Source organism: Capra hircus, chromosome 7 (assembly GCF_001704415.2).
Source record: "Capra hircus breed San Clemente chromosome 7, ASM170441v1, whole genome shotgun sequence".
NCBI lineage: Eukaryota > Metazoa > Chordata > Mammalia > Artiodactyla > Bovidae > Capra > Capra hircus.
Window position 1 is genome coordinate 56775339 of NC_030814.1, and position 26062 is coordinate 56801400.

Here is a 26062-nt window from a genome sequence, read left to right on the forward strand (position 1 = left end):
AATACTATTATATACTATTAAATATATACTTTATATATATAGTTATAAAAATGAAATTTTGTCATCTGCAGCAACATGGATGGACTTGGAGGGCATTATGCTAAGTGAAATAAGTCAGACAGAGAAAGACAAATACTGTATAATATCACTATACAACAAGTTAGTTAATATAACAAAAAGAAGCAGACTCACATGTATAGAGAACAAACTAGTGGTTACTAGTGGTTGGGGGAGTAGAGGGGCAATATAAGGGTGGAGTTGTAGGTGATACAAAACTATAGGGTATAAGATAGGCTCAAGGATGTATTGCACAATATGGGATATATAGCCAGTATTTTGCAATAACTGTGAATGGGAAATAACCTTTAAAAATTGCATTAAAATTTTTAAAACAATTTTTTAAAAGAAAGAATTTGGACATAGATGTGATCTATCCAAACAGCCAATATTTTGTAATAGCTGTGAACAGATTGTAACTTTTAAAAACTGTATAAAAGATTTTAAATTAAAAAAATAATAAAATACAAAATTCTTGGTGTTCTAAGGACTGCCTCTGAAGCAAGATGCCAGGACCATTCAAGATGCAGTGCTCTTGCCTTGAACAGGGGGCTGAGACTCAGGTCTACCAGGAGTTCAAACCAGGAGGCCCAGCAGGCCATATATCAGGACCCAGAGCTAGGAGAGTATGGGCACCAGAGTGTGATGGGTTTAGGAGTGGATGGAGGTGGGGATGTGGAAGTGAGAGTGAAGACAGGTCTCTTGGAGAAGACAGGGAGAGAGGGTGGGAGAAGAAATGTGATGGGGCTCAGGGTGGGGGCAAGGTGAGGGAGGTTATGATTTGCTTTGCAGTTTTGTTACACATGAGCATGTTGCAATGCTGATGGTGGAAAATTAAAAGCTTGGGGAGGGGGTGGATGTGAATCAGCAAGAACCCTAAAGAGTTAGAACAAGGGAGGTGTTTGAAGCCCATGTCAGGGACACATGTTTGCTGGTCTGATGTCAAAGCCTTCTTGCACCTGTATTACCCTATCACCTCCCACCGTCACTGTCTGCCAATCAACCACTGTCAAGAGTCCCATGGCCAAGTGGCTTGAGAAGTTATGCGTCTATAGTCAGAAACATGTTCCCCTCACTGGACATAATTTCTTAACCGTATCAGTGAGGAAAGCACACAACACTTGAAACCAGAATACTTATTCCCAGGCAGCCTTATATGCATGTGACATAGTTTTTTGTTTTTTGTTTTTTTTTTCACGAGAAACATCAAGTCTGTCTAAAACAGCTCTCAAGGGTTGCCCTCAGATTCCTGAAATAATGCACCATTTGGATAACTTTCCTAAAGAGTCTTGTTAAAAAACAAATGGGTCAAAACAGTCAGGAAAAGAGCACCCACATTCATTGCTGCATTATTCACAATGGTCAAAAGGTGGAAGCAACCCAAGTGTCCATCGATGGATGAACAGATCAACAAAAGGTAGTATGTTCATGCAATGCAAACTATTCAGCCCTTTTGAAAAAGGAACATCATTCTGACGCATGCTACAATATGGATGAACCTTGAGGACACTACGCTAAGTGAAATAAGCCAGTCACAAAAGGATGAATACTGTTATGATTCCACCCATATATGGTATCTGGAGTAGTTAAATTCATAGAGACAGAAAACAGAATGGCAGTTGCCAGGGGCTGGGGTAGGGTGGCAGGGGGGACATGTGGCAGTGTTGTCTGCTGGGTACAGAGTTTCAGTCTGAGAAGAGGAAAAGAGTTCTGGAGGTGGATGATGGTATGGTTGCACAACAATGTAAACGGAACTGTACACTTAAAAATAAGATGGTAGTTTTGTGTCATATATATCCTGCCCACAATTTTAAAAAGCAATTTAAAAAGGGCCACTTGATCCCTTGTTCTTATTTATTATTAGATTGGCTCAGCTTTACTTCTCAGTAAAGGAAGCTCAGCCAAGAGCAGGATGTTGAGGAGATGGGATCTGGAAGAGCTGGTGAGAGGCAACAGTCCAAGGGGTAGTAATTCTCTGGGCTGTGGGATGTGCTTTGAGAAAGGGCAAGTCTTGAGTTCCAACCTGACTGAGAGGGATAGCCTTGTGGAGTCCTCAGGAGCAAGAGGGGAATCTGAGTCCCAGACACCTTGAGAAGCTGCTTGCTGTCGCTGCTGCTAAGTCGCTTCAATCGTGTCTGACTCTGTGTGACACCATAGATGGTAGCCCACCAGGCTCCTCTGTCCCTGGAATTCTCCAGGCAAGAACACTGGAGTGGGTTGCCATTTCCTTCTCCAGAAGGTGATTGAGGGGGAAGGAAAACAGCAGCCTTTATGGACTTGCCTCTACTGAGGGCCGCCTGGGCAGTGCCTTCCTCTAGGGGAGTAAGACTACTACTGTTCAGGCTCCTAGCTTGTTTAGAAAACTCTCGCGCTGGAGGAAGGTAGAGCTGACACTGCGTGTCAAAGTCAAGGGTGGGTCTGAGGGTGGTGGAGCCACGTCCATGGCCCGTGACCCTCTCAGTCTTGTGCTTTCTTTAACTGAGCCAGCACCTCCTCCACCATCAGACCCTGGGAAAGGAAACTGCTTGGCCACAGAAAACAGCATTTGAACCCTCATTAATGAGAGAGACAGAATTGTTACACTAGCATGGGAACACTCAAGGAAGGAATAAATTTCATTTCCATGCATCTCTAGCTTGAGTCCCAAGCTCAACATATGCTATTTTTATCAAATACTTTGTATTCTGTGACATGCGTTGCCAACTTTCTATTATTAGACACATCAGAAAAAGTCCATGTTTGACTTCTCTTCCTTCTAACTTCTGCCATTTGTGGGAGGGGCGGTGGCTTGGGTGGGGGCCCTGTCCTTTCAACAGAGGGTAAGTGACAAGGAGATGACAGCCATCTGAAAAGTCACCTTGCTGCCAAAGCGTCCAGGATATGGGCTCTGCCTCCTCTGCAAATGACATCTTGTCCTTGATTCACCCCAGCCCAGATGGCACAGCTGATGGGATAGGAAAACATATGTATTTTAGAGTATTTACAGCACCGTTTCTTGCCACCCCCACTTCCTATGAAGGAGGATTTAGTCTTGGCCAGCCAAGTTTTGGAGACTTTTCTTGTGCGGATTGTAGGAAAATAGAGGAGGGGTTCTGAACTGTGTGATGCTGTGGGTTGGATGAGTTGATGGGTTCACTGAATAGTGAAATCACCTATTGGAGAAAGCAGAATAGATCAGAAGGTGAAAAGGGGGACGAGAGATAGGAGCCAGGGATTGCCTGAATTGGGAGGAATTAAGAGATAAATTAAGGGGAAATGGAGTAGCTGCTAGGTTGCTATGAGAAGAATTTGGGAGAGAGATGGGAGATTGTTCAGGAACGTTGTTGATATTATGATTGGAATCCATCCTCCCCTTGGCATTTTTAAGAGATTTCAGTAGAGACATAATGCGGTTTTAAAGCGATTTTTTATATGAGGGCCTCAAGTTTATCTGGGCTTCCCTCGTGGCTCAGCTGGTAAAGAATCCACCTGCGATGTGGGAGACCTGGGTTCGATCCCTGGGTTAGGAAGAACCCCTGGAGAAGAGCAAGGCTACCCACTTCAGTATTCCGGTCTGGAGAATTCCATGGACTGTATAGCCCATAGAGTCCTGAAGAGCTGGACACAACTGAGCAACTTTCACTTTGATTAACTTATGGGCTTTCCTGGTGGCTCAGTTGGTAAAGAATCTGCCTGCAATGCAGGAGACCCCTGTTCGATTCCTGGGTCAGAAAAATCCACTGGAGAAGGGATAGGCTACCTACTCTAGTATTCTCAGGCTTCCCTTGTGGCTCAGCTGGCAAAGAATCCACCTGCAATGTGGGAGACCTGGGTTCAACCCCTGGGTTGGGAACATTCCCTGGAGAAGGGAAAGGCTACCCACTCCGGTATTCTGGCTAGTCCATGGGGTCACAGAGTTGGACTCGACTGAGCGACTTTCACAAGTTTACTCAAGGCAGCCTGGACTTCTGGAAGCTAGTGTTTAATGGTGCAGGAGAGCCACCCTTCACCCCACTTCTCCCATCAACACAGACTATAGTCTAGCTATTTCAAACTGGTGTCCTATGGGCTGGGTTTGGACCCCAGATGGGTCTTGTTTGGCTCACTGAGAGTTAATTTTTTAACCACCATTGAAAACTGGAATTTCACATTTAAAAAGTCTGCATTTCCTACTTCTCTTGAAAAGCAAAAAACTGAAAAATCTGCCAACATGAGACTTTCATTCCCCTAAAACAAAAATAGGTCCATGCTCTCTGGTTGACCTTAGTGCTCACCATTCACATAATGTATGCACATGTACATACACATGGACAACTTCTTGAATTTATATTTCCTGCCATCTGATCACAGCAGACTAGATCACTGGGCTCTCCTTTCTTCCTGAGGACAATTAGAAAGTCTGGACCAAACAAGAATAAAATCAGCCTGAAGGCATCAAAGACAATAAGATAATGAAGAATCGCCAAACCAAGTTTTGGGAAAAGACAGCCATTCAAGGAGACAAGCCCAACAACTAGGGGCTCTTCCCCCTTGGGACATTTACTGCTTCAGGAAGAGATAGCTAAGAAGCTGAAAAGTTAAGCAGTACCTAGGCAATTTTGCATGTTGAATGGGACAAAAGGTGGAATCCAGTGCCCACCAAAGAACAGAGGGCACTGTAACTCCCCATTTTAGGCAAAGACCCTGAAGGACTACACCTTAAGACTAGGCAAATCGGAACTAACCACAGATTTTGTAGAGCCTCAACCCAGCTTTCAATGATTTTAATTCTTTAAGTTGGGTTAAGGCTATCCCAAATTGTTAATATCCCCAGGCGTCTAGCAGAAGCAAATGTTAAGTACTCTCTGGAGGAAGATAACACCATAATGTCACATGTTACTTCTACTAGCAATTTTTCACATACAATTTCAGCATGAAAATATCCAGATACCTAGGGAAATAAGACAACACGAATGAGATCCAACAGAAACAACTACAATAGAAACAGTCCCAGAGAATTCCACTTTTGGAGTTACTGGACACAGACTTTGGAAATGTAAAAATACAGCAGAGAACTGTAAACTTGAAGGTGTGTGTGAGGGGGCCAATCTTGATTTGAAAAATAACCAAGTAGAAATTTAGAGTTAAAAAATACAATAACAAAAGTGAAGAGCTCGGTGGATGGCTTCAAAGCAGATTAGGCACAGTCACAGGGGAAAATGATGAACTGGGAAGTCAGTTAGAAGAAAACATCAGGATGAAACATAGATACAATGATGGGAAATACTGGGGAGGGAATAACAGATAAGGAAGATAGAGTGAAGACTGAAGTTCTAGAAAGAGATGACAGAGAACAGGGCAATAGCAATAATTTGAAGAGAAGATATTTGAGAAACTGCCAAAATTGACTAAAAGCTAGCCACAGTTTCCAGAATCCCTGGGAACCCCAAGCAGGACAAATAAAAAGAAAACTACAACTAGGTATCCTGCCAATGCAGGAGACGGGGGTTCAATCCCAGGTACAGGAAGATCCCCTGGAGAAGGAAATGGCAACCCACTCCAGTGTTCTTGTCTGGAAAATCCCATGGACAGAGGAGCCTGGTGGGCTACAGTCCACAAGGTCACAAAAAAGTCATTACAACTTAGTGATTAAATAACAACAACACCTAGGTACATCATAGTAAAATATATGAAAACCAAAGACCAAAAAAAAAAAAAAAAGTTAAAAGGAGTTATCACTACTTGTGGAATAGACTGTTAGCTTACTTCTTGACAGAAACAATGGAAGCTAGGAATTAACAGAATTTAAGTATCTTTCAAGTGCTGAAAGAAAATAAATGCCAACCTAGAATTCCATGCCCAGTGAAAGTAGCCTCTAATAAGAAAGGTTAAGACATTTTCAGGATTCTTTAATAGCTGCAGATACTAAAGCGTCTTTAAGCAGAAGGAAAATGATTTAATATGATAGATATAGGTGCAGGAAGAAATGAGGAACAATGCAAAGGTTAATTTGAGGAAATTCAAATGAAGTAGACTCTACAAAACAACATGGCAACGTCCATTGGGGATTTAAAAAGTTAAAATATATAACAAATACACGTAGTAAGGAGGGAGGGACAAATGGAACTAAAATGTTCCGAAGTCCTTGTATTACTATGGAAGAAGACTGAAATGTTAATTAACATTGTTATTGTTGATGGTTAGTCGCTAAGCCACATCCAACTCTTTTACAACCCCATGGACTGCAGCATGCCAAGCTCCCCTGTCCGTGGGATTTCCCAGGGAAGCATCCTTGAGTGGGTTGCCATTCATTGCCTTCCCAGGAAGTCATCCTGACCCCAGGAATGAATGCTTGTCTCCTGCACTGGCAGGCGAATTTTTTACCACTGAGCCTGGGAAGCCCCGTTAATTAACATCAGACTTTGATAAATCCAAGATAATATTGTGATTGCCATGATAACTTTAAAAGGGATAGTAAAAAAGTATATAGCTTGCAAGGTAACAGAGTGAAAAAATAGAATAGTTAACCACTCCAAAGGCAAAAAAAGAAAGAAGAATAAAAAGAATATAAAGCATGTGGGACAAATGAAAGCATTTAACAAGATGTAGATATGGACCCAAATATATCAATAATTACATTAAATATGAATGAACAAAATACTTCAATTATAAGCCAAAGAATACTGAACTGGATTTTAAAAATCTATATATTATTTATAAGAAACACATCTAACATATTGATTTTAAAAATATTGAAAGTAAAGCATGGACAAAACACAAATATTAAACAAAATTATATTAATAGTACATATTAATGTAAGACAAAACATATTTTCAGGCCAAAAGCATTACTCTATATATCCTAAAGAAGGATATATCAAATAATAAAAAGTTCAATTCATAAAGAAAATAGTGATTATAAATCTTGATTATAAAACTTATACATCATACATTTTATGATGTAGCTTCAAAAAATATGTAGCTAAGATTGACAAAAAGCACAAGAAGTAAGATAAAGAAGTAAGGATGTAGATTATTTGAACATGGTTAGTAAACTTGATTTGGTACACTATTATGTATTATACAGCAATTATAGAATTCAGGTTCCTCAAGTATTTATAATCCGTGACCTTCCCAGCAAATTATAGGGCTAAAATTCTGTCTCATTTTATGTTAGGTGTGGCTGTAAGACTCATTTTGGCCAATGAAATGTGAGTAGGAGTAACTTCCAGGTGCTAGTTGTAATAGTAAACACGTCTCCCCTTTCCCTCCTATAAGGGGAGGGTTAGAGTTCCTTCAGTTTGGACCCTCAATTGAGAATGACATGGAGAGAGCTGCCTAGCCAACCCACAAATGGACACGCTGATGTTGATGTGTGAGAACTAGACCTTTGTTACTTCATGTGTGTGCTTAGTTGCTCAGTTGTGTCCAACTCTGTGACCCCACGGATTGTATGGAGCCTACCAGACTCCTCTGCCCATGGGGTTTTCCAGGCAAGAATACTGGAGTGGGTTGCCATTTCCTTCTCCAGGGGATCTTCCTGACTCAGGGATCAAACAAGCAACTCTCATGTCTCCTGTATTGCAAGCAGATTCTTTACTCGCTGAGCCATCATGGAAGCCCTTGTTACTTTAAGCCACTGAAATGTGGAGATTATTTATAAATGTCATGTAACCTGGTCTATCTGAACTAATACAAGTAGAAAAAGCAAAGGACTGTTTTACAGGCACAGAGGTAAGCCTGTCTTGTACGAGTGTGGTGTGATAAGTCCTGGCGAGTTCACCTGACTTAAGCTCTGGGGAGGTGGGGTGGGAACAGGGCTGGGGCAGGAAGAGCAGCTCCCAAGCAGGGCCAATGAAGACTGCCTGGTGGCAAGTTCTGAAGGACCTTGGATTAACAGTATGGAATAGATACTGTGCTGGAAGTTGATAGTAACTAAGAGGATGAACTAGGGAGAATCTAGCTGGTGTTAAAGGAGGGAATCAGGTAGGGAACTTTTCCCGATGAATATGTTAAACATTTTCCTCCACTTCCTCGAAATAGACATTTTAAAAATTTGGTGAGAATTTTCCCAGCAATTGCTTGTACAAGCAAACAGTCATATAAACCAATTAAAAAAAAAATCATATCGACTACATTCAATCTGCTGTTCAGAAAAAATTTTCCAGTTAATATCTTCATGGTTATTTTCTGAGTCATCTCAAAGAAATTTACCTCTTTTCTTTTTTTGGCTGCCCAGTATTCCACTGTATGGATGTACCAAATTATGAAGCTATTTCCCTGTTGACAGACATATAGTTTCACCATTACCTTATTGCAGTGACCGGATTGTGAATAATATCCATAGATTTTTGTCTTTTTTTCTACAGGAAGCCAGACCAGTTTTGCCTACCATTTTAATAGTGAAAAGTTTAGGCTGGGTAACAGGAGTGCTATCAGGCCATTGGAGGTGACAGTTTTGGTTAGGGAGTGCCTGGTATGCCTTGATTAGACCCAGAAGAGTGTCTCAAACATAGTGGGTACCCAATGAGAACCTGCTGAATGAATGAATGGATGGATGGATGAATCCACATCCATGGTAGACACTTATTGGGCCTTCCCTGCCCTCTCAACATCACCACCACTGACTTTAGGGCCAGCCTGGACACTTTGTTGTGGGTGCTATCCTGAACATTGTAGCATGTTTAGCAGCATCCTTTGCCTCTACCCACTAGATGCCATGAGCACAGCCCAGCTGCAGCAACCAAAAATGTCTCCAAAAATTGCCAAATTTTCCCTGGGGAAATTTTGCTTCCACTGATTTTCAGTATGGACTGTTTTTAACTTATATGCAGAGTACATCATGAGAAATGCTGGACTGGAAGAAACACAAGCTGGATTCAAGATTGCCGGGAGAAATATCAATAACCTCAGATATGGAAATGACACCACCCCTTATGGCAGAAAGTGAAGAGGAGCTAAAAAGCCTCTTGATGAAAGTGAAAGTGGAGAGTGGAAAAGCTGGCTTAAAGCTCAACATTCAGAAAATGAAGATCATGACATCCGGTCCCATCACTTCATGGGAAACAGATGAGGAAACAGTGGAAACAGTGTCAGACTTTATTTTTGGGGGCTCCAAAATCACTGCAGATGGTGATTGCAGCCATGAAATTAAAAGACGCTTACTCCTTGGAAGAAAAGTTATGACCAACCTAGACAGTATATTCAAAAGCAGAGACATTACTTTGCCAACTAAGGTCCGTCTAGTCAAGGCTATGGTTTTTCCTGTGGTCATGTATGGATTTGAGAGTTGGACCGTGAAGAAGGCTGAGCACCGAAGAATTGATGCGTTTGAACTGTGGTGTTGGAGAAGACTCTTAAGAGTTCCTTGGACTGCAAGGAGATCCAACCAATCCATTCTAAAGGAGATCAGCCCTGGGGTTTCTTTGGAAGGAATGATGCTAAAGCTGAAACTCTAGTACTTAGGCCACCTCATGCGAAGAGTTGACTCATTGGAAAAGACTCTGATGCTGGGAGGGATTGGGGGCAGCAGGAGAAGGGGACAATAGAGGATGAGATGGCTGGATGGCATCACTGACTCAATGGACCTGAGTCTGAGTGAACTCTGAGAGTTGGTGATGGACAGGGAAGCCTGGCGTGCTGGGATTCATGGGGTCACAAAGAGTCGGACACGACTGAGTGACTGAACTGAACTGAAATGCCCTTTCTAAAAAACAACTGACTCGGCAAAGGTTGATCCTACTTTTTGCCAATCCTGTCTCATTAAAATGCCCTTTCTTCCTGGATTTTCATATAGATTGCTGAATACCTTTTTCTGAGTTCAGATCTTATTCCTGACATCTTCACCATGAGTTAGATCAATCTTCATTACATAGTGTCATTATACATTGACATCATATACACATATATGTTATATACATTAATATATTAATGTATATATACATTAATGTTTATATATGTATATGCATTATATACATATAATCCTCATTATACATTGTCTCATCACTGAATTCCCTTCCTTGGAAGTACTTATCAAGGGTGAATCCTTACATTTATTTAAGAAATTATTGAATTAATCTGTTTCCCTTCACTCAACTCCCTAGAGGGACTCATAAGTAAGAAGTTGGCATATCACATGTCAGTTCCTACTCACCATTTATTTTTATATCTAGTGCCTAAAACAATGCCTGACACATAGTAGATGCTCAATGGGTATTGGATGGATGGGTGGAAGATGGATGGATGGATGGAGGGGTGGGTGGATAAGAGCAAATTATCAGTCAACAAGGGCCACCCTAGGCTACAACAGTCTTCACCCATTTTTGCCCTTGTGCCTTCTAAAACAATTATGAAAAATTATGTTACCTATACTCACATTTAAAAATTGATGTTAAATGGTCACCACCAAGTTCACATGGAATTAAGATAATAACTTCCAGCATATTATAAATATTGGATTTTAAAAATTAAACTCTGCTATAATTCTTTAAATGTACCTATTAATCTATTGTTATTATTTCTAATATCCTCTACAACTTTCACAGTACTCTCCTTCAAATTCAAGGGATGGAAAAGAAAAATCTGTGAAATTTAAAACTGCCTTAATTATTTATTGAAGGACGTTGAGTTAAATTATTAAAGGAACCTTTTTGTCTGGGAACTTGGACCTGGAAATTTTCACATTTGGGGCTATGGCTCCTGAGTTAAGATTTGTGAAAAGTTGAGGGGTATGCTTTCCAGTAAGATAGGATTACTATGAACACAGACATTGTTTTCAGGCTAACCAGTTTTAGGAAAAGATACCTTATAAAATCTGGGAACCTGGAAACTGGTTCTCTAAAAATATTCCTTGGTGTGCCCATTGGAAAATCTTGGAGACCACCATCCTGGGGGTAATTAATACCAGCGGCCAGCAGAGGGAAGTATTGTACAAGCTGCTAGGCTCTATCTCCCTGGCTCTCAAGGTAGCAAACAGAAAGGGCAATTCACCTTGGATGCAGTGGGGACCACAGCTTGGGCAGTCCAGCCCAGTCCTTTCTGGTGTCTTGTGTTTGCACAGTGAATTATTCATTGGAAACTGGCTCCACAGAGAATGGAGGCCCGAGACTCTCCATCCTGCACCTCAAATCAGGGCCTAGGACTGTAAACTTTATCCTTTCTCCTCTTCAAGATCTGAGTTTGAGAAAAGAAACTGAGGAGTGAAGTCATGGACCTGAATCAAACGTGGGTTTTTGTTATTCTTATGAGATGAAAACAACAGTGAAATTTCAATGATTTATAGATTCAGGAGGCAGGGAGCAAACAAAGTGACTGAAAACGCCTGCTCTGGAGTTGGCCAATGGGGCTGGCATCTCTCTCCTTGGCAAGCTCACCTTCCTGGCCTCAGCTTCTATGGCTGTCAGATGGGAACAGGATTACCTTCTCCACAGAGCTGTTGTGAGGATAAATGAGATAATGCTAGAAAAGAGCTCAGGATGGGAACGGCATTTTGCAAGGGCTCAAGAAATAACTGTGGTGATGGTGAAGATGATGATATGGAACTGGCATTTTGTCAGGAGTGAGCATTTCAGAGCTTCCCATTTGGGTCTGAAGAGGAAGAATCAGAAGTGAAAAAAACAAGCTATTTACATATTGTAAGTTTAACAAATCCAGGAGTTAGAAGCAGAAGCGCCAAAGGAAACAGGCAGAATCAGAGATTCAGAGTTACAGTCTCGCTCCTCCATATCACTCACAAGTGCCTTCCAGGGCTGAGGTCCCACTCAGTGCTGGTAACAGGGTCTCTGTGTCTACAGTACTGTGTAGATGATGGCTATACGTGTAGCCTCAGACATAGAAACAGTGACTTTGTTCCTTGGATAGATCCTCTGTAAAACCTTAAAGGGTGGGGATGAATCGGTTGAAATGAAGTTAGTAATTTAGACTAACTGCTCAGATATATTAAAAGTAAGGTTCAGAGCAAGCCCCGCCTCCCCCTTCTGCTTTACATGGAGAAAGGTAGCAGGGACAGTTCAGAGAGAGGCATGGAGACAAGTTGGATGAGATAACTGTCCTTTCACCTGGCAGCTGTCCAGCCCCCAAATAGCTTTTGTGTTTGGTCCAAAAATAAGATCACATGAGAAGGGGAGAAATAAATACGCAAGTATTCGTCCTTGGGCTTTCTGTGGGTCCACTAGCCGCTCTAGTAGGGCCCCAGGAGACTGGCTTCATGCCACACTCTGCTGCCTCTCTCCCCAGGCTCCGCAAGGCTGGGGAGACAACCTGGAACAAGGCGCGTGTGATGTGTGGTCGGCACGTAGCCCGCCTCTTGGGGATCCCCTGAGCTCCATACACATCAGAGAGGGAGCAAGAGAGGACAAGCAGACCCAACCGTCTGGCCCCTACGGGAATAAGGGCATCGCCTCCTTTGGTGAAGGCCACTCCCTTCAGATGGAGGATGGGAACTCCTTTCTTCCTGCAGAGGCCTGCCTGCTGCAGTCCTGCTAGGACAGTGTGGACACCGTAGGCTGCCACAGCTGCTCGCACCCCAGAAAGAAAGCACCCCAGAGCCAAAGCAGAGGTGAGTACGTTCGTTTCTCCAAGGGGCTCAGATTACTGTGGACTTTCTGCTTGACTTCAGGCTTTTGCTCTGCATGAATGCTCTCCCCCACCCTCTTCTCCCTGACCTCAGTCAGTGGCAGGCTCGAGTCTATGTGATGGATGCTCAACTGAGACATTCCTTGTACTCCCCTCTCTCATTCAGACACTAGCTAGATCCCGGAAAGAGCTGGGTGAGTTGAATTCTTAGCAGGGAAGCAGGAAAGGGCTGCTACCAAGTGAATTATCTTTGCTGAGATTCAAGAAGATATTTCCCAGAAAATCATTAACAAATCCCATTACGGTAATGTTAATGCTTAGTGTTTTGTTTGTTTGTTTGTTTAAAAAAAGCTCTGCATCAAATAGGAAAAAAAAAAAGAAAAGAAAAAAAGATGCCAGGTGATTCCTTGTGATTGGGCAAAAGGGAAGAACACAAATGAGACTGAAGAGCATCTGTAGAGTTTCCGTTCCCTTCACCTCCTCTCTATCTCCTGACGTCTTGGAACCCTGCAAAATACACTTAACAGATCCAAAAATTCTTCTCTTTGGAAAAAAGCAAGGGTTTGGGGGAGAACTCCTCTGTAAGCAGAGTCAAGGGAAAAAGAAGAAAGACATTGTTTCAGAGTCTTGTGTTCTCTTCCTAATGTCTCTGCCTCCCAAGCACGTGACGTGTACCTGGGCCTGTTTGGAGGTACAGAGAGATGTCTCCATCGCTTGCATGCACATACTGCTCTTCCTTGACACAGCTCTTGACTATGAATGCTATGCTAAGGGTAAGCCAACAAAATGCTGGTGGGAACAAGATAAATCCTTGAATAAATCAAAATTCTTTGAGTGACAACGGGCTGAAATCCAATTTGAAGAGACTTACACCAACAAAGAAAGGGGTGGGTGGAAACGTTTTCCTCATGTAACTGAAATGGCCAGGGTTTTGATTTGGTGGAATCCAGGTGTTCAGATGATGGTATCCTGAATCTGTCTCTCTCCATTTCTTGCTTTGCATCCTTGTATCATTCCATTTCCAGGAAAACCCCCTCCATCACAGTAGAGGATGGCTGCCAGCAGCTCAGGGCTGACACCCTGCTGGTACAGCTGCCCTATAAGAATGGGTGCTGTCCTTTCCCAAGAGTTCTAGCTGGGATCTCATTTCACTAAACCAATGTGGGAACTGTGTCCACCCGTGCCACAGGGATATAGTCATTGCCACCCAAAACCAAATGACCTGAAAGCAATGAAAGGCTGGTCCCCAAAGACACGAAGGGGTCTGGATGCAGGACGGCTAGGGTCAACAGTTACCACTTTGTACTGCTTTTTTGGTGACCATTCAGATTAAGAGCCAAAACTCCTCCAACATAGCCCCTCCTCTTTCTTCCCTCTTAAGAGTTCACAAAAATGTATAAGTGACAGAAAGTGTCATAGAAAAGATAATTAATAGAACAGGTGACTAAAAGATCCCATGGTATGCCATCCCTAGAGACTCCTGAGAGTGGGAAAGACATCGGAAGGCTTGTCTCTGGCTCAGTCCCCAGACCACCCACCATGCCCAGACCCATTGGACCCTCAACCTGGCTGTGCTCACAGGGGTCTCCCCTTCCCCTCACCCACCCTTGTCCACTTCTGCCTCCTTCTGCTCTGCTCTGCTGATGGGAACCCATCTTGCCTCTCAAAGGCTGGCCTCTGCAGTGCCTTCCCTCCGACACCTCATCTGGCCCATCTGACCTTCTCTACTCCTCTCCTCTCCAAGCTGGGGCAGCACTGACCGTCAGCATTCCATCACTGTTTACCTGCTCTTTAAGAGCTGCACGTATCTTAGTCTCTCTCCCAACTTGAATTCTATATTCCTGGGGAAAATTAAGTTTCATCCCCAGCCCTACCTGCTGTGTCTAACACATATTGATGCTGCTGCTGCTGCTGCTAAGTCGCTTCAGTCGTGTCCGACTCTCTGCGACCCCATAGACGGCAGCCCACAAGGCTCCCCTTTCCCTGGGATTCTCCAGGCAAGAACACTGGAGTGGGTTGCCATTTCCTTCTCCAATGCATGAAAGTGAAAAGTGACAGTGAAGTCGCTCAGTCGTGTCCAACTCTTAGCGACCCCATGGACTGCAGCCTACCAGGCTCCTCGGTCCATGGTATTCACCAGGCAAGAGTACTAGAGTGGGATGCCATTGCCTTCTCTGCTAACACATATTAGGTGCTTCCAATTAGTAAAAATAAATAAAAATAAAAACAGCCTCCATAAATTGCTTGGAGGGGCTTCCCTGGTGGCTCAGTTGGTAAAGAATCCACCTGCAGAGTGGGAGACCTAGGTTTGATCCCTGGGTTGGGAAGATCTCCTGCAGAAGAGAAAGGCTACCCACTCGAGTATTCTGGCCTGGAGAATTCCATGGACTGTATAGTCCGTTGGGTTGCAAAGAGTTGGACAAGACTGAGCAACTTTCACTTTGTCACTAAATAGCTTAGAGAGGATGGCTAGATTACTTGAGATCCTTAATTCTTAATTTGCAAGTAATATAATAACTATGACAAACATTGACAGAGCTCTGATAGACTAGAGACCCTATGGGCATCTTCTCAGTAAGTCCCCACAGTGACCCGGTGAAGTAAGTGCCAATATTATCCAGACATTTACTTTAGTCTCAGAGAACTTAGTCACTTGTCCTAGATCAGACAGCCAGTAAGTGGTGGTCTGGAAGTTAGAACCCAAGCAAGCCTGCCATCTTCTTTCCTATTAAACTCATCAATTCCCTGTTTATCCAATAGCACTTTCTGCTGCCTGACTTTAAAAAGTGAAGGGCATGGGCAATTGGTCAGAGGCTATGAATAAGCTCAGATACTTTAGCCTCCTCTCCTGCCACCTGAGCTCCCAGTGCCTCTGCAGGTATCCAGGGGTGCGGGGTCCTACCCCAGGGCCAACAAGAAAGACAAGGGTACAGGAATTTTGCCAAAGGAGGTACTTCTGGGACTCTGCAGAAAGCCAGGTACTTTTTGATTAAATGAGGTCTTTGATTAGAGTAGTCTTTGGGAAAATGTTAGCTGGAGGGTGGGCTTTAGAATTTGTTTGGTGATCTGGCTGCCCATCACTGAGCATGGCCCTGACCTTTCTCCTGCCCTCTGAGCAGGGTGACCAAGCTGGGCCTCCTGCAGAGGGTGGTCTGAAGGATTTAGAATGCAACCAAATTCAGATAGCAGAGGAAACCCAAATCTCAAGTAAACAGTATTTTTTTATACCATCTATGCCTCTGCATTCACCCACTGGCCTCTGGGCTGATGCCATCACCTGTGGTGCTGGGGAGCCCCTGTCTGGCTTGAGGGTATCTTGTTTCTCTGATACACAGGGACCTACTCCTGTGGGATAGTGTCTTCTCAAGAGCAGATCCTACTGGGTTTATGTCATTAATCCTCACAGTATCCCTGAGAGGATCAGAGAGCTGGCTTCCTCACAAGTGAGGCTCAGTGAGATGAAGTCACATCCCCAATTACACAGAAGCAAGGAGGGCTCAAACTCAGGGCAGAGGAGTTCAGAAGTTCTTAGGATACAAGCCTTCTTGCTTCCCCAAGTGATCATGATAGAACAAAGCTAAAACGAAAAGAATTATTTAAGTTAAGTAAAATGTTTTGGGTAAATCTTTAAGAGAAAAACCATTACTAGACTCAAGAGAAATAAAATGTTCACATGAAATTTTCACATGAAAATGTGGACACCACACATTCACAGCACCATTACTCATGATATCTAAACAGAGGAAACAAGCCAAATACCCTTTAACTGATGGACAAAGGAATGGCATTCTGATAAATATGAATAGGCTACAATATGGATAAGCCTTAAAGACGTTATGCTTTTTAAGGAAAAGAAACCCATACTATATGATCCCATTTATACGAAATAGCCAGAACAGGAAAATCTATAGAGACAGAGAGTAGGCTGGTGGTTGTGTGGGCCTGGCGGGAGCGGGGGAGGGGATGACAAATGACTGCTAATGGGTATGAGGGTTTCTTTGGGGGATGACAAAAGTGTTCTAAATTAGACAGTGGAGATGGTTGCACCACTTTGGGAATATGCTAAAACCACTTAAATGCACACTTTAAATGGATGAACTGCATGATATGTGAACTATATCTCAATAAAATCTCTCTCTCAGAAAAAAACCAAACCATGCATGGCTAATGAAATAATTAACAAAGTGACAAAATGGCTTTGTTGAAGGATGTAGTCTAACCCTGTCTGCTCTGATAAGTTTATGTCTCGTCCCACTGAGCTTGGCTATAGGTCTCCCAGACAATTCAAGTGGAAAAAATACAGATGGAAAACATAAGATGCACAGATTTCTCCCCAGAATTTAGACTTGAAGGATCTTATTCTCCTCTTTCTTGTAAAGATCATTATAAGTTTTATGGAATCAATCTCAATACTCTATTTTTGTTTCTGGGTTTCAAAATATGCTTCAAAAAGCATTCTCCAACCTAAGATGGGAAACCTTATTACCTAATAATTTCCTCTAATGCTTTTCTCTAATGTTGCCCTCTAAGGTTTGTCTGATTACATTTAATAAACTTTTATTCATCAGGAATTTAACAAATTGAGGATCCAGGTTGTCTTTGTTCTGCCAAGTACATAGCCAATGATTAGATCAGGAGTTCTTAAATTTTAGATTAAAGATTTGAGGGATCTTGTAACTTCCTGAAATTCAATATGAAAATGTGTGTGTGTGTGTTGTATATATTCCAATGCACTGAGGCCTAAGCCAAGTCAACAGCATAGTTGTTAAACAAATACAGGGGAGGCCTGAGTACTTACCCACAGGGAAAGTACTCTGTCACATGTCAAGCGAGAATCCCACCACCTTTGGCTTTGAGGCGTTACTAAGGCAAAGAACGATGACTGTCTCTCATTGGTTCCCCTGGGCCTGTAACACTTTAGGTTTCTAATCATCTGCTGACAAATGAATGGAGCTGATACATCACTTCAGCTGACAGAACTTGGAGCCCTCCTGTCACAAAGAATTGGAGGTTTATAGTCTAATAAATGATAAACTGAAAATAAAACTGCCTTTCCAAAGAAAGCAGCAGATCCTTCTGTGCAGACTTGTGTATTCACATAATACATGTATAAGCAACACCCACCGTGTACCAGGCACTGTGCAGACTAGTGGTGCTCAAAGTCTGGCCCATGGGCCAGCAGCCTCAGGATCACCTGGAGCTTGTCAGAGATGCAAATTCCCAGGCCCACTCCAGTCCTTCTGGAGAGAAACTCTGGAGTTGAGGCCCAGTTATCTGTGACTGTGATGCACATGCAAACGTGAAAACTCTTGATCTAGGAACTGGAAATATAAGGGTGAGCAGACAAAATCCCTGGCTCTTCTCATGGACATTTCATTTTAGTGTGTGTGTCAGGAGGACACACAAATAAGTCAACAAATAACTGAACATGATAATTCTCAGATAGTAGTAAGATCTATGAAGAAAAAGAGAGATCTATGAGAGGCTAATTTAGAAAAGGTGGTCAGGGAGGAGGGTCTGAAGTGAGACCAGAATGATAAGGAAGAGACAGCCATGTAAAGAATCGAGGGGCAGAAAAGAAATCCATGCACTTCAGGTGGAGGGAACAGGAAGTGTAAAGGCCCTGAGGTAGGACCACACTTGGCTTGTATGAGGAGCAGGGAGGCTAGAGCACAGTGAGAAATGCATCAGGGATGGACCTGAAGATGCAAGTGGTTGACAGCAAGCTTAGCTTTTGTTCTTAGTGCCAGAGAAAGGCACTGGGCAGTTATGTTCAAACAGAAACACAATCCCATTTACCTTTTAGCAGGATTCCTCTGGAACTGTAGATGGTAAGGGCAGAAGCAGGGAAGTCAGCAAGGAGGTACTGCAACAAGCCAGGCAAGGAATACTGGCGCCTGGATAGACCAGACCTATATGCAAAGACCTAGTATTAGGTGAAAAACAAACAATGCAGGACACTCTGCCTAGTAAATTGCTTTTAAACAAACACATTCAGGTGTATAAAGACATTTTTCCCCTCAAAGGATCCAGGAAAAAAGTGAATAATGATTATCTTTGGGAAGAAGGGGGTTAGTGAGGGTCATTTTGTACCTGTCTGTATACTGTACATTTTTTTATATATGCACAAAGCATTCCTTTTATTTAAAGATAAAATATTTTAAAATAAAATTGAAAAGCTGAGATCGAGGAAAACATTGACTAGGCAATGGATACCAGTATCAGAAAAAGAAAGCCTACTTCTCATGGGTGTGACCCTCTCCAAGCATCCTCTCCTGTAGTTGCTGAGCCAGGCCGATCAACTGGGACAAGTTCCTGCTCTTGGGTTACAGTGAGATTTGAGAAAGGCACCTTCTCACTTGAGAACCTCTAGACCCCGTTTCTGTCCTGTAGCTCTAGTTATGTTTGTGTCTGTTGGGTCTCCTTGGGCAACTAATACAATTTCCTGTGAATGTCTGCTGTGTTTCCCTGTGCCCTGTTTGTCAAATTGCTTCCCTCCGTCATCTTGGCAGCTGGTTCACCAGGAGGCCAGCGTGCCCTTCATTTAATTGCATGATTGAGCATAAACAGAAGGAAATACTTTGCTGCAGGGAGCGAGAGGCAGGCAGCATCTGATTTCTCCTGTCAGCTGATTAGGATTTTTTGAGTCCAAACAAGGTCAAACGAGATTAGAAAGAAAATGCAGTGTCTGGTATGCGTTTCATATAACTGCATTGTTCATGTAAACAGGATGAATGACAGGGAAACTTTAAAGCAAATATTGAACATCAGCCTCAAGACTCAAAGACAAGAAGCCAGGGCTTATGTGTTATGGCAGGAGAGAAAGAAAATTTATTTCCTGTGGACATTTGGAGTCCTGTTGAATCTATCATGCTCTGATTCCTCTTTCATTTTGGTGCAGTTAAAAAGTGATAGTTTTATGTCTGATTTTCAGAGGCGCTGAACACAGAATAAGAAAAAATTATAGAAATGCCACATTTTACTTTTCCTGTCCTTCTAAATCTCTTATAAGAGGTTTGGAACTACTTTCTGTAATAGCAACTGCTTAAGTGCTTGGTAGTAAGTCAATCTCTCAGGTCGGGGAAGGAAAAATGTCAGCTCCAGTACCAGCCACAACATTGTAGACATGGCTGACTCTGGCCAAGGCCACACCTCTGTGGATAAACCTACCAGACTTCTACCGTTGGTCCTCCAAATCTGTCATTTTCTTCTTTTCTCAGACCTACCCTCTGTAGTGCTAGTAAGTGCACATATAAAGTTTTAATTACTTCACAACCTTAAATGGTTTTAATGGCACTGAAAGAGGTCTAAGAGCTTTGAAGGAAGCTATGGTTTCCGTTACATACTCTCTATAGAATCTAGTGGCTTGTGAATGCTTAACAAGAGGCTTTGACAGCTGTTATTTCCATGGACTATTTCCTAGTCCAGAGCTAGGAGGCTATTCTGAGGCCAGACTTTTAAACTAAGAAACCTCCCATTCTTTACCATGCTAAATAACAGAAGGGCCAGGAACCATTAACATTTCATATCTCATGATTCCAAGCATCTGAATATACATTATTTAAAAGATAAATCTAGGTGTGGTATATATACACAATGGAATACTACAAAGCCATAAAAAAGAATGAAATAATGCCGTTTGCAGCAACATGGATAGAACTAGAAATTATCATTCTAAGTAGACTAAATCAGAAGGAGAAAGACAAATACCATATACCATTTATATGTGGAATCTAAAACGCGGCACAAATGAACCTATCTATTGGAGAAGGCAACGGCACCCACTCCAGTACTCTTGCCTGGAAAATCCCATGGACGGAGGAGCCTGGTGGGCTGCAGTCCATGGGGTCGCTAAGAGTCAGACACAACTGAGTGACTTCACTTTCACTTTTTACTTTCATGCATTGGAGAAGGAAATGGCAACCCACTCCAGTGTTCTTGCCTGGAGAATCCCAGGGATGGGGAAGCCTGGTGGGCTGCCGTCTATGGGGTCGCACAGAGTCGGACACAACTGAAGTGACTTAGCAGCAGCAGCAGCAGAACCTATCTAACAGAAACAGACTCCAGACATAGAGAACAGGCTTGTGGTTGCTATGGGGAAGGGGAGGTGGAAGAGGGATGGAGTGGGAGATTGGAGTTGTAGCAAATGCAAACTATTATATATAGAATGGATAAACAGCAAGTCCTATTGTATGGCACAGGGAACTATATTCAATGTCCTGTGATAAGCCATAATGAAAGGAATATGAAAAAGAATATATATATGTATATGTGTGTGTATATATATGTATATAAAATGGAATCACTTTGTTGTACAGCAGAAGTTAACACAATATTGTAAATTATACTTTAATAAATTTTTTAAAAAGATAAATCCACACACTTGACATGGAAATTGAAACAAATATGGAACTTGAGAGATGTTAAATTAAAACATTAAAAATTCAGTATTGAGAATTATGTTAAGTACTTTAAGGAACTGAGAAATCATGATTTCCCAGAATTTGGACAGGAACACTGCCAAACAACACCTGATAGTAGTAAATTAATTGGTTTATATCAGTAGCTAGGGATTGCATTTGCCTATATCTGCCTAGGAGATGTGTGTTTCTTTTGGCTTTTTTTTTTTTCCCCTTAAGAGCATTTGACAACTAGATGTAATGAAGAAACAGCACTAAAATAATGACTTACACTTGCATCACTGGTGTTCGAGGTGTTGTCACACATTTGGACACATTTGATTGTCACCATAATCACAGGAGCTTGCAGGGAAGATTTAGGGTGCTCCCTAACTTTACCACCTATCATTCCAGGTGGCTAAAAACAGCTCACATGCACTCTGGAAGCAGCAAAACAATTCTCCAATGTTAAGAAGATGACTGTCTAAAATAACTTCATCTATGATCTGGAAGGTCCTTTGGAATCGTGCAGATGCTTAAGAAGATTACTATTTTTTTTTTAAAGCAAATTTTAAATTTTGTCAAAAGGACCTTTGACAGTTCATTGAGGTTCCTGTTAATAAAGTTGAGAAAAATCAATTATTCCTGTACCTCTCAAGTTCCTTTTAGCAGAGCTGTGCTTCATCCATTATCAGAGTTATGTTTGTCTGTGCTTCTAATTCTTTGTCACAGGAGGTGAGCTTTTCTGAACTCCTTCCTTCAGAGGCACATGAAGTTTCCCTGATGACTTTGGAGAACAGTTTTCCATCTCCACCTTCCCAGAGGAGGGAGAAACCAGCGAATATATTTCTAGTTCCAACAGGTCAATCTGTACCTCCTATCTGAATCACCAGGTGGGCAGGCTTGTATGCGTGTACGCACATACACACACACTCTCTTTCTCAGTGACACCTCCCAGGCTCAAATGCCTGCATCAGGAACAGGACTCTTTGTCAATTATAGGAAACTATTAATCATGTTTCCATTTGGTCTCTGCAGAGATACCTCCTGATCCATAGCCTTTCAGTCCAAATTCATTCCTCGTTGTAGCCAAAAGTCATTCGTACAAGCAGCTTCCCCTCTTCCTTACCCCATCCTGGCCAGGGGCACAAAGATGATGCCCGTGGTCCACTGAAGAAACCCCACCTGATGATTCGCTTAGTTCAGCAGGGACAGGTTTGACCACTGGTGAGAAAGGGCAGAAATATTCTCTCTGCAGCCCCTCCCCAGCTCTAAACTGCATGGCCATTGCCTCGAGTGGCTTTGCAAAACAGGAACAGACAGACAGACAGACAGACATCTACACACTGTGCAGAGGTGCCAGAAGTCAGAACAGAAAAGGATTCCTTTTCATCCAGCTGTCTTCTGATTGCAGAGGAGTGTCTCTGAGCCATGACCTGCTGTTTCCCTGCCAACTGAGGCCTCAAAATAAACAGGAATCTGCCCAGACGGGCTAGTAGTCCATTCAGTGCAGCCATTTGCCCCAAGACAAACCACGTTAAAATAACACCCAGGAGAGCTGCCGCCACTGTCTGCTGTCTCTGCCTCCCTTCCCTGCTGGCCACAAGCTCTGTGTCCCTGGGCCCTGCTGTTGGCTGCCCAAGGCTAGGGGTACTCCGTGTGCACCCCTGTAGGCAGGGTCGGTGCAGGCAGCTGTCTAAAGGCAGGTCCCCTCTGCCGATCAAAACGGGGCTGGAGAGAGACCTACAGGCTGCGCGCTCAGCCCCCTGGCTGCCTCCCTGCTTCCCACACAGCCCTGCGGGACTGGGAGCCGGCTCTGGAGTACGGTGTTTGGAGGCGGACCAGCAACCTGATGTACGTGCCACGGCCCGTCCCCTCTCCCCACACAGAGCCGCAGTCACCGGGAGGTGCTGAGAGCCAGCCTGGGGCTGCTGGAGAAGCAGTCGCAGCACACTGACAGCGGCAACGCGGGGCGGATGAGACTGAGAGGGTCCTCTTCCCTCGACTGGAGAGGAAAAGCCCCCAGCCTGCGAGCTGTTCAGGTAGGAGTCAGGGTTTCCACTCTTGGGAGCGGAGAGCAGGTTATATGCATCCAGTGCTGAGGCAGAGAGAGAGAGAGAGAGAGAGTGTGTGCGTGTGTCTTTCTGTCTGAGTGCAAGTATAAGGCTTCTTGGGGGAAAAAAAAAGGCTGGCTAACATCACAGACATGTGAAAAATAGCACCTGGAGTGCAGAGCCTGTGAGAATAATCGTGCAGCATTCCTCCTGTATCTTCATCCCCCACTGCCGGCCATGAGGACCAGAGGGAGCAGAAGGCTCTCATTCACTAAAACCTTTGTGGTTTGGCAGGACTCTGGGGCTGTACTGAGCATGGCTAGCATTATTTTGCTTGTCATACTCACCCTCTTAAGTAGCCTGGAAATTCAGCCGTCTTAGCAACCCTGTCTACTGGGTGGGCACCTTAGAATTAGTCAATACCTTGATATAAATGTTAGGCTGAAGTATGCAATTATCTGAGTATGCTTGAGAGGGTGGGATTCCAATGGCCCTGCTGGTCACCTGGATTACTTCCTAGCATCTTTCTAATCTCTGAAAATCACACTGTCATCTCAGTTCCCCTCCAGATAGGCACCGGCAGAGAGGGAATGGGAATGGCTAGCCACTGGGCACATTTTCTGGCACTGATGCTATCCATACCCACATCACTATTACATGCTGAAAGTATGCAAGGCTTCTAGATAGAACATTCCAAAAATCCAGACCTAAAAAAATCAAGGACCCATTTTTTGAGAGGGCACACACCTATCTAATCAGGTGCAAGAGCTCGCTCGTGCTCTCTCAAGTTGTTTAAATCCACCCCCACCTTCCTGCTGTGGTGACTAGTACTCTCCCTTTCATTTGCTCTAGGGACACAATTGTTCATGATTTAGCTCCACGAACACTGGTGGGCGGACACAAGCATCCGGGTTCTGACTGAGGGTGACCCAGCCCAGTGGTGGCAAAGGGTTCGAGAGAAATCAGCCGGCTGAGTGGTGTCTAGCAAGTGGCTGTCTGGGTGAATGAATGTGGATTTTGGTGGAGACTGTGATTCACAGTCACAAACTTCCTTTGTTTTCTTTGTGTTGGTCATTGAGGGCTCTCAAGGAAATTCCCCTTTTGAGATCATGTATCTGAAAGCAAATTTGCCAGATCTGCTGCTAAGGGCAATGGGTAAACTCAGGGAAACTGTTTTCTATTGATGCTGCCTTTTTAGCATGAAGAAAAGGATTTGCAAATGTAGTGTTATATCAAAAGCAAAGTTAACACAAAATAAGTAAGGGAGAAGACACTGAGTTACTTATAAACTTCCTCCCAGACCTGGTGTGCACATATGCATATACACCTTGCCAGCTTCCAAAAAGGATTCAAGGAGGAAGTATCCAGTTGATTAAGCGGCTTGATTTCACAGGCAGGCAGCACAAACTCTGATGATGATATTTCCATCGTGACAGTGGACAGACACCTATACGCTCCATCTACATCCAGAGAAGGGATGTCTGATGCCAAACAGAGACGTGTTTGCTTACTCTGCTGATGTGCATTCTGTGGATCCTGAATAAACGGTTAAGGATTGTGGAGCTGCCACCCCACTGCACCAGCTTCCAGCAGTCAGGGACCATGCAGAGGGGAAGGCACGCCCCTTCCACGTCATCAAATAGGCACTGCTTGGCTAATGAAATACTTGATCTAAGCTACTGGAAAAATAATCTGCAGCCATTCGGGCTACAGACAAACCCTGTTTTAGGTAAATCTAACAACTATCCATGACATATAAAGTATAGGTGAATTACTATTTTTCCTTAAGAAAAGTATCACTCATCAAGTTCATCAAATACTGTGGCAAGGTGCCCCATGGGACTGGATCCAGCCTATCCAACCATAGAGAAAGGCAGGGACTTAACTGGGTGGGCAGGTAAGAGCGAATGAACCTGGGCTGACAGGATGTCCAGTTCAGCTGGGAGGTAAAGGAGTCCGAGGTACAGGAACAAAGACAAGCATCTGGCCTACAGCAGGAGAAGAGGGAAGTGGGGGAGGGTAATTACCTTGATTCCTAAATGTTACCACTTAAGAGAGGCCAGAAACTCTGGTACTTTGGCCACCTCATGCGAAGAGTTGACTCATTGGAAAAGACTCTGATGCTGGGAGGGACTGCGGGCAGGAGGAGAAGGGGACGACAGAGGATGAGATGGCTGGATGGCATCACCAACTTGATGGACATGAGTCTGAGTGAACTCCGGGAGTTGGTGATGGACAGGGAGGCCTGGCATGCTGCAATTCATGGGGTCACGAAGAGTTGGACACGACTGAGTGACCTGAACTGAACTGAACTGAAGAGAGGCCAGCAGAACAGTGGTTAAGAACATAGACTCTGCAGGTAGGAAGAAGCCAGGGTTAAAATTCAGACTCTGACACTTACTAGTCCTGTGACCTTGTGCCTTAGTCTTCTCATCTATAAAATGGGGGAATAAAGTACTAGCCTTATAATTGAAAGGCTCAAATGAGTAAATGCTCTTAGCTCAGTGGCTGGTTTATAGTGAGCAAAATTTAAGTATCTGTTGTTGTTATTATTATTATTGAAAGGTGAGTTCTGAAAAGGCTGCTCACAAGTCCATTTGTTCCAAGGTCCAAGTGAATCTCTGTGTGACCATCAGTGCCACCTTCTGGGCAACATGGAGATGCTTTTGCTTGGTGTGATGTTTTGCTTACATTTCTGAGCTTTCAGAATAGAGAGAATAGCACTGAAACATGTATATTATCATATGTGAACCAGATTGCCAGTCCAGGTTCGATGCATGAGACAGGGTACTCAGGGCTGGTGTACCGGGATGACCCAGAGGGATGGGATGGAGAGGAAGGTAGGAGAGGGGTTCAGGAAGGGGAACACATGTAAACCCATGGCTGATTCATGTCAGTGTGTGGCAAAAACTACTACAATATTGTAAAGTAATTAGCCTCCAATTAAAATAAATTTTAAAAAATAGAGGAGCTTCTGTGCTGGTGGCCAGCATTTCTTGAGCCTTTACATGAGCCAGGCAC

At 43.4% G+C, this 26062-nt stretch overlaps 1 protein-coding gene across 3 annotated transcripts in view; it reads left to right on the top strand.

The window, feature by feature from the left end:
- The window catches only part of FGF1 (fibroblast growth factor 1), a 112710-nt gene continuing 98806 nt past the window's right edge, over positions 12159–26062 (top strand). For 2 of the 3 annotated variants that reach the window (XM_005683084.3, XM_018050210.1), the window contains exons 1-2: positions 12159–12571; positions 22877–23029. The gene's annotated coding sequence lies outside the window, so the exon portion shown is untranslated. The remainder of the gene's footprint in view (positions 12572–22876; positions 23030–26062) is intronic. The other variant, XM_005683082.3, reaches the window with a different exon arrangement.